Genomic DNA, 10,611 nt, shown 5'->3' with positions numbered 1-10,611 from the left:
GGGTCAGGCACACTTTAGTCCTCAAACTGATAACTTTGCTCATTAACACTTTAATGAGATCTTTTGCAGCAGATTTGCCTAATGCAATACATCATTTGATTTCTTGACTGCTGCTTATAAGAGATTTGATTGTGGATCCAAGCAAAATGAAGTCTGAAAATGTCAGTCTTACTCAGCTTATCAAGATGTTATTTGTTGTTGTAATTTTGAACAATTTTTTCCTTACATTGAGATGCAATTCATACTGAAGGCTGTAATCTTTTATTCTAATTAGTATTTCCACTCCTCTTCTCTTCCAGCAAGCAAGATTGTGTCTTCTGAATATTGCTGTTGTTAATGAGCCTTCCTTCAATTCTGATGACATGATTTTCTTCATATAATTGAGATTCTCATATTAGTAGCTCAGTTTACAGATTGAATACATATGGTGAAAGGATACAACATTGTTCACACCTTTCTTGATTTTAAACCATTCAGTATCCTCTTATTCTGTTTGAACGAGTGCCTCTTAGTCTGTGTATAGTGGCATCATGAGTCCAATTAAGAGTTTTGATTTTGCCCTTCTTTGAAATGTTCAAAGTTTTCTGAAATAGTTTTCTGTAACTTACACAGAACTCCTTTGCATAGTCAACAACGCACAAGTAAATATTTTTTTGCTCTCATCCAAAATTTATCTGATGTCAGCAATGATATCACTTGTTACACATACACTTCTGCATCTAGCTTGAATTTCTGGAGGCTCCCTGTTGATGGGCTGCTGCAATAATTTTTAAATAATCTTCAGCATGTGATATTAACTATATTATTCAATGATTTCTACATTCAGTTGGGTCACCTTTCCTTGGAATGGGCACAAATATGGGTCTCTTGCAATCAGTGGGGTAGGTAGCTGTCTTCCAAATTTCTTGGAGTAGATGAGTAAGAGTCTCCAGTGCTGTATCAGCTTGTTGAAAGATTTAAAATTGTATTCTGCCAATTCCTGACCTTGTGTTTTGCTAGTACTTTCAGTGTAGCTTGGACTTCTCCCTTCAGTACCATCCGTTCTAGATCATATACTACCTCTTGGAAAAACTGATCAATGCGCATTTGTTTTAGATACAGTGACTGTGTATTCCTTTGATTATTGATTATTTTCTACATCATTAAATACATTGCCCATAGAATTCTTCAGTGTTACAATTTGAGACTTGAATATTTTTCTTCCGTTCTTTCAGATTGAGAAATGTTGAGCATTTTCTTCCATTTTTGTTATCAAACTCCAGATCTTTGTGCAGATTTCACTATACTATTTAATTTTGTCTTTTCCAGCTGTCCTTCAAATTTTCTGTTCAGCTCTTTTACTTCCTCATTTTCTTAATTCACTTTAGCTTCTCCAAGTTTCAGAGTCTCTTTTAGCATCCAATTTGGACTTTTGTGTCTTTCCTGTCTTATTAATGACCTTTACTTTCTTCCTGTATCATGTTCTAGATATCATTCCACAACTCTTCTGATGTTTTGTCCTTTGTGTTCAATGCATCAAATCTGGTCTGTAAATTCAGGAAGGATCTATTCAAGATCATATTTGGCTCTTAGAGAGTTGTTTTAATTTAATTCAGCCTGAACTTGTATATGAACAACTGATGGTCTGTTTCATTGTCCTTGTTTTGACTAATTACATTGAGTTTCCCCATTGTCTCTTCCCACAGATATCGTCAATTTTATTCCTGTGTATTCCATATGATGAGGTCCATGTTTATAGTCACCTTTTATATTATTTATAAAATGTATTTGCAATGAATGTGATATTGTTCTTGCAAAATTCTGTCATGTAATCTCCGGGAGCATTTCTATCACCAAGGCCTTTTGTTTTTTCATCTACCATCCTTACTCTTTGTTTTCAACTTACACATGCCAATTGCCATTAATTACCAGTGCATCCTGATTGCATGCTTGATCAATTTCTGACTGAAGAAGTTGTTAGAATTCTTCAGTTTCGGCACCACTGGCTTTAGTGGTAAGTGTTTAACTTTGAATAATACTGGTATTGGCTAGTTTCCTTGTAGGCATATGGATATTATCCTATTAAAGATAGCATGGTGCTTCCAAATAGATATTGGAATGTTTTTTTCTGATGATGAACACAATACTATGCCTGTTCAGTTTTTCATTCTCAGATAGTAAACTATATGATGGTCAGATTCATAATGGCCAATACCAGTATATTTCAATTTACTAATGGCTCGAATACGGATCTTTATGTGTTCCTTTTCATTTTTGACAACTTCCACTTCCCCCTGATTTGTACTTGGTACATTCCATATTGTCATTATTAATAGATATTTGTAGCTCTTTCTCCTCATTTTGGGTTGTCCCACATCGGCAAATGTAAGTCCTGAAGGCTTTGTTCCATTCACATCATTAGGGCCAACTCCACTTTGAGAAGTCAGGTTTTCTCAATTATATTTGGTGATTTAATTTAATTCATATTTGTTTTAATTTAATTCCAACAATCTTCCAACCTGTGGACTCATCTTTCAGCACTATGTATGACATACTGTTTATAATATTGTCATCTTTTGGCACTATATAGTACAATGTTCAGCTGTTAGTCATAATATTTTCCATGGCTAACCATTCAGAAGTAGTTAGTCTCTCCTTCTTCTTGGTCTGGCTTAGTGTGTGGAATGGTTAGGATTTTGTATCAACTTGACTACGCTAGGATTTCCAGAGGTTTAGCAGTTGAGATATTCTTATTCTCATGGTAATGAAACCTAATATAGGCATAGTTAGCTCTATGATGAGTGGCTATAGACAGCCAATCGATTGAAGGTATTCTTCTTTGGGAGTGTGGCCAGTTCCCAATATAATGGAAACATGGGAGAGATTTCTCTTTCTCTTCTGATGGGACCTGGGACACTACAATTATAAAATAATAAACTTATCTTTGTATTTATACATATATACGTCTCACTGGTTTTGCTTCTGTAGAAAACCTAGCACAAGACATTGTGAAATACCTGCACCATGGGTGACCATGCTGGTATTTAAAATACCTATGACATAGCTTCTAGCATCACAGCAATATGCAAGATACCACACTATAGCAAACTGATAGACTAATGGTAGATCAAGAAATGTACTCAGCAAAATTGTTCATTAAATATGATGCTGAAATTTGGACATTTTCAGATAAACAGAAATATTAAAAGAATTTGTAAAAGCCAGACCAACCATACAAAAAATTCTAAAAGGAATTCTTTGGACAGAGAGTCAACATCAGCAGACAACAACCTGAGATTAACATATATGAAAATATGTATGTTATATATATTTTTTCTCAACCCAGATATTGTTGATTGCTGTTGTTAAGTGCCACTGAGTCAGTCCCAAATCATAGCGATCCTATATAATGTTTCTAAGGAGTGGTTAGAGAGTTTGAACTGCTGACCTTGCAGTCTTGGTGCTTATCTTATAGTGCCACACCAGATATAGAAGTGGAGGTGGTGGTAGTAGTGTGCCATAGAGTGGGTTCCTACTCATAGTGACCCTGTATAGGGTTTCCAAGGCTGTAAATCTTTATGGGAGCAAAAAGCCTCATCTTTCTCCCCCGGAATGGCTGGTAGTTTCAAACTGCTGACTATAAGGTTAGCAGCCTGACTCATAACAAATCAAACCTGTAAAAATCAAAATAAGGAGCCAGAGATAGCAGTTTCAAAAACAACAAAACAGCTGAAGTTAAAAGAGGGGCTAATACAATCATAGAATTTCTAAAATAAATAATGTTTTTAAAGAACTTCCAAATCAAGTATATTTCAAGAATAAAGTAAATAAAAAAAATAAAACTAACTGCAACCTTAAAACCAGGCCAATTCTACTTCTAGCCAAGCCCAATCCCTAACATTAACCACAGTCCTAATCATAAATTTACAAACTTAACACCAAAATCCTAGACCTTGCCTAAACCTAGCCATAGTCCTAATCCTAGCCTTTTACTCTTAATCCCTAAAATAAAATAATAATAGTAATAACTGGGTAACAGATGAGTGCAAAGAGAACTAAAATAAAAGGAAATAGCTCTACCATGAGAGTTGAAGAATCTGCAATATTATAAAACTTAGAAACTTAGAGGACAGAACCCATGGATCTGGGTCCCATACCTCTTGCCATTCATACTGCTGCTGCTGGGGTTCTGAAGTACTGTTGGAGTCACAGTGACAAAAGCAGCAAATAAAAAGGAAGCAAACAAGGAGAATTAAATCCTTTCTTTCTTCTACAGTTTTATAGCTTTCACCTATAATCCCTATTGGCAGATCCTACCAAGAAGCCTAAGCAAAGCAGAAATGTGCTTGTGGAGTCCTAGCCCCACATCAGGAAGCAGAGTTTACAAGTGTGGGTTTGGAGTGAATAGATAATTACATAAATACCTTGACCATAACTGGTGGGAGCATATCTGAGAGCCTTTGAGAGCTGCCAGATGGAGCAACTCTTCCTCTATCCACTGACTTTCTAGCGGCTTCCCTTGCTAATTCAGAGCCAGCAGTATGTCCTTGTTGCCTATAGCCCAAATCAGAGGACTGAGGATTGGGTCCAGATGAGCTACCATGGAATGATAATTGGCTCTTCGAAATATGGTCCCTTACTGCAAACTTCTTATAATTTTTAATTAAAAAAAAAATAATAATAATCCTGGGTAGTACAGTGGCATCACAGAAGTAACATTAAGAGACAAGGCATGTGTTATTAGTTTAATAGTCTACACTTTCTGAGTTGACTAAAAATAAATAAATAAAATCTAACTTAATAAACTAATAATTTTCCTAAATTAGTATTAATATTAAATATGATTGTCACTTTCCACAAGAATATGGTAAGGGGAATATACATACTTAAGTCCCCCCAAATTAAACACTCTGCGCTAACAAAACATGTTTATGGATGAATAATTCACAAACAGAAAGGAAAAGAAGGCTTTTAAGGCCCATCTCGATAAAATCACTTTAAAGAAATCACTGTTCTTTTTCCACCTTTGTGTATTTCTTGTTATTTGAGGGTAAGAAGTCATCCAGCTAAGAGCAAAATCAATATCTGTCTTACAAGTAAACTTAACCTTGCGTACTGTTAATACTTCTGTAAGTCTCCTTTAAGCTAGTTAAAACTGCCAGGTAGTCATGAAAATTAATACAAGCTCACTATCACTGAGACACAGTAAATCATAATAAATCTAAAGAAATCAGTTAAACTATACCCCATTAGTGCTTTGAAAACTATAGTTAAAATCATTTAAAGATGCTCATTATCTGTTCCCCATTTACCTTTCCAGATTCATTTCATGCCAATTTTCCTAGTACTTCTGACCTAGCACACTGGATTATTCAATTTGGTAAAATAAAATACGATGTCTTCTTGCTATTCTATGCCTTCTTTCTCCTGAATGGTTAAACCCTTTTGTTGTTTCAACAACATCCCTTTGAATAAACTCCTCTATGGAGTTTGACCCACCACTGAACTGTCAGTTTGTCATACTGTGATGGCCTTTGTGTTGCTGTGATGATGGAAGCTATGCCACTGATATTTTAATTATCAGAAGGGTATGCCCATTGTGGATAGGTTTCAGCTAAACTTCCAGAAAAAGACAGACTAGGAATAAGGAGAGGCAGACTACTTCTGAATATGTAGACAATGGAAACCTGAAAAGAAGCAGTGGAACACTGCCAGATAGCATCAGAATATTGAATATTGAAACATGATGGATAACACCAGAATACTGTCAGATACAGTGCCAAAGAAGAGTCCCTCAAGTTGGAAGGCAATCAAAAAAGGCCTGGGGAAGAACTGTCTCCTCAAAGTACAGTTGTCCATGATGAAGCAAGTTTAGAAAAGCCATCAGGACCTTCATTAGCCAAAGGGACACAACTCAAAATAAAGAGAAACACCTATAAATATCCATTAATGGTCAAAGCATGGAATGTAGGTAATATGATTATAGGAAAATTGGAAGTTGTCAAAAATGAAATCTAGCACATAAAGATCAATATCCTAGGCATTAATAAGCTTAAACGGACTGGTATTGGCCATTTAAAATCTTATATTACTATGGTTTACTATGCCAAGAATGACAAATTGAAGAGGAATGAAGTCAATTTCATCAAAAAGAACATTTCAAGACCTATCTTGAAACATAATACTGTCTGTCATAGGATAATATCCATAAGTCTACAAGGAAGATGAGTCATTATAATTATTCAAATTTGCATGCCAATCACTAAAGCAAATGAGTATGTAATTGAAGAAATCTACCAATATCTTAAATCTGAAATTGATCAAACATGCAATCGAGATATACTGATAATTACTGGTGATTGAAATGCAAAGGTTGGAAACAAAGAGAAAAAATCCGTACTTGGAAAATACGACCTTGCTGAAAGAAACCATATTGGAGATGGGATCATAGAATTTTGCAAGACGAATGATTTTTTTAATTGCAAACAAGTTTTTTTTTTTTTTTTTAATATTTTGGGTTTCCCCCCCACCCCAAAGTTGGCATGTTGTCAATTTTTTTTTTTTTTTTTTAAATATAAGATACAACTATACACATGGACCTCACCAGATGGTATACACAGAAATCAAATGAACTATATGTGTGAGAACATGGCATCAGGATTGGAGGAAGACTCATTAACAACCTGCAGTATGTAGCTGATACAACCTTGCTTGTTGAAAACAGAGGACTTACTGGTGAAGATCAAAGACTATAGCCTTTGGTATGGAAGGCAGCTCAATGTAAACAATAAAAATCCTCACAACTGAACAATAAATACAAGATAAATAAGTAAAAGATTGAAGTTGTCAAAGACTTCATTTTGCTTGGATTAATCAATAACACTCATGAAAGCAGCAGTCAAGAAATCAAACGTTTTACATTAGGCAAAACTTCTGCACAGGACCTCTTTAAAGTGTTCAAGATCAAAGATGTCAGTTTAAGGGCTAAGCTTTGCCTGACCCAAGTCATGGTATTTTCAATCACCTCATATGCATTTGAAATCATGACAGTGAAAAACAAAGACTGTAAAAGAATTGATGCATTTGAGTCATGGTGTTAGAGAACAATATTAAAAGTACTGTGGGATTATGGAGGAGGCAGGGCTTGATGGCGGATAGGGTAGAGGTGCAGTGAAGATCTCCATCAACAATAACACAGAATACCAGATGAAGTGGGTTCAGGGGAGAGCTCCAAAACTCTGAACCATATATATAGGAATATTTTAAAAGTTTGAAGGCTTATAGCTAGTGAAACTTGTAGCAGAAACTAGAAATCACGTACTTTCAAAATTGCCGGGCGGGGTGGTCCAGAGCAGACAACTTGGGTAAGAACAATGGCAAGACCAAATGTGGCAGCAAGCATACCGACAATTGACTAATGCCTAAGGGAATCTTGCAGACAAAGGTGGACAATATTTTTTGTTTTCTCTGATTTTTTGTTATCTGTTTATTGGCCTCTCACTGCGCACCTCCATTATGGAAGGTGTGCCTGAGCACACCCCACCCCCACCACTGGAGGATTCTTCAACCACACAGGTGCACAGATCCTCTCACCATTTAAAGGGACAGTCCTCACTTAAAGTCAATCAGCAGCACACAATGGCTGCAGCTGGCCCAGAACTGTTTATAAATAGGAAAAAGGCAAGAACAAAGGTTGTGGAGTGGAAGAGAAACTAAAAACAAAACAGGCTTAAAATTAAATCCTGAGGTACAGCATAACAACCAACAGTGGCATCTTGAAATTTATCAGGTGGCCTTGAAATTAAGAGGCTGAAAGAGGATATTAAAGTCATACTCATATTAGACTAAAGATTTATTTTTGTCCTCTCCTCTCTCTTTTATGCAATTATAGACTACAGTATCCAATCTGGTTTTCTTTTATGCTGTTTTGGGGTTTTTTCGGTTCCCCTTTTCCCTTTAGGGTGCTCTTTCTCTCCCTATATTACCCAAGAAGACACAGAAATTGCTGCCATAGAGTCAAGATACAATCACATCCTATAAAACCCCACAATCCAGGAAATTTTCTGCCATACACCAGGGAGGCAGAAAATACCTGTGAAAGTTGTTCTGAGTTAAGCAAAAAGAAAAGTGAAAAGGGAAGCCCACCTCCTGATCACATCTAACTGGAGGTAATCAGAAAGCATAAAAAATACCAAAACAAACTCTCAATTTAGTATTAAGGCCACAGTAAACATTGAACATGTCCAAGATGCAAAAACAGATGACCATATCAGTACATGTCCAGAAATAAGATTAAATGTCTGAGACAAATTACCTAAAGGTAGGCCTGGACTCTATTCTGGAAGGAGGTCAGGCCTTGGAAATGCCTGAGAAGGAATTCAAAAAATGATTATAATATGTTTCAAAACACTTTACAATGGAGTTCAGAAAAATAAGAAGTCAGGAAAACACTACAGGAACAAAAAAAAAACAACAAAAAAAATGATAGATACAGCATTGGAAACAATTCAAAACCTACAGAAGGAGTTCCAAATGATTAATAATAGAATATCAGACATAGACAATATACTAAAAGGGCAAAGGAGTAGAATTAAAGAGATGGCAGTCAGAACTAGTGATCTGGAAGACACATCTCTCAATACTACTAAAATAGAAGAGCAAGCAGGAAAAAATGATTTTAAAAATCCAAAGAAGTCCTAAGATTCATGTTGGACAGCATGAAGAGGAATAGCTTAAGAATTATCAGTATTCCGGAACAGAAAGAAGCACACAAGTGCAAAGAGAAGATAATTGAAGAGCTGCTGGAAGAAAATTTCTCTAACATCCTGAAAAGCAAAAAGATAAGGATTCAAAAAGCTCAATGAACTCCAGGAAGGATAGACTCCAAAAGAAAATCACCGAACCATATGAAAATAAAGCTCTCCAAAATCAAAGATATGGAGACAATCCTGAAAGCAGCTAGGGAAAAGAGAAGCATAACATACAAAGGCAAGCTAGTCAGATTAAGCTCAGATCTTTCAGCAGAAAGTATGCAGGCAATAAGGCAGTGGGGAGACATATATAAAACCCTGAAAGAAAAAAAAACTTCCAACCAAGAATCCTTTAACCAGCAAAGCTATCAATCAAATACAACAGTGTAATCAAAACATTCCAGGATAAACAGAAGCTAAGGGACTTTGCCAAAGCCAACCCTCTGCTACAAAACATCCTAAAGAGAGTTCTGTGTACTGAGAACCAACAAGACCAGACAACAACCAGAGATTTGCATAGGTGGCAGGACCTCCTGGAACTCAACTGACAAATGGAAGAGGCAAGAATAGAATAAAACTATTAGAAAAAAATTAAGAGGATTTGGGAGATCAGTTTATGATCAAAATAATTACAATGTGAAAGAAGGTAAACACGTAGGAACAGAATTTCCAGGTGGTGAGAAGATCAGGTAGATTACAGGATAAAATAGACTGCACTAAATGGAGCAAAAAGTTAATGGAATATAAGGTAACCTCAAAGAAAATTAACACTTCACAACATACCCAGAAAATGAAAATCCAAGAACATGGAAACTTTAAAACTATGAGAAAACTGACAAGAAAGAACACAAAACCCATGAACTCAGCACAGGAAGACATGCAGAACAAAGAAAGCAGCTACATCACAAAAAAAAACAAACAATGGCAGGAATTAATCCATACCTATTGATAATTACACTGAATGTAAACAGAAAAAATGTACCAGTTAAGTGATGGAAGGTGGCAGAATGGATAAGAAAACAAGACCCTTCAATATGCTGTCTGCAAGAGACACATCTTACACACAGACAAAAACAGCTTAAAAGTCAAAAGATGGGAAAAAAGATACAAAGCTGATTATAATAAAAACAAACAGGAGTGGCAGTACTAAATTCTAATAAAATAAACTTTAAGGCAAAAACCAGCATAATAGATAAAGATGGACATTATGTCAGGATTAAAGGGACAATTGAACAAGATGACATAACCATAATAAATATCTATGCTCCCAATGAAAGAGCAAAAAAAAATATAAAGTGAACTCTAATATAATTGAAGAAGAAATAGATGAATCTACAATAACAGTAGGCGATTTTAATAAACCACTTTCAAAAACGGATAGAACAACCAGAAAGAAACTTGACAAAGACACAGAAGAACTAAACAACACAATCAGTCAACTGAACTTCATAGATGTGTACAGAGCATTCAACCCAAGAACTGCACTGTACACATTCTTTTCCAGTGCAAATGGAACATTCTCCAGAATAGACCATGTGTTAGACCACAAAATAAATCTCCATAAATTCACAAATATCAAAATACTACAAAGCATCTTCTCAGACCACAATGCTATCAAATTATAAATCAACAATAGGAAGACCAAGAAAATAAAGTCAAATACATGGAAACTGAATAACACACTGCTAAAAAGCCACTGGATAGTAGAAGAAATAAAATGTGAACTCACATAGTTCCTAGAAACAAATGAGAATGAAAACACAACAGACCAAAATCTTTGGGACACAGTGAAAGAGGTGCTGAGAGGACAATTTATTGCAAAAAATGCATACATCACAAAGAAAAAAGAGCCAAAATTAACACATTAGCACAGCATCTACAA

The sequence above is a fragment of the Chrysochloris asiatica genome, unplaced genomic scaffold (genome assembly GCF_000296735.1).
Source record: "Chrysochloris asiatica unplaced genomic scaffold, ChrAsi1.0 scaffold00024, whole genome shotgun sequence".
NCBI lineage: Eukaryota > Metazoa > Chordata > Mammalia > Afrosoricida > Chrysochloridae > Chrysochloris > Chrysochloris asiatica.
Note: the sequence above shows the minus strand (reverse complement) of the source record.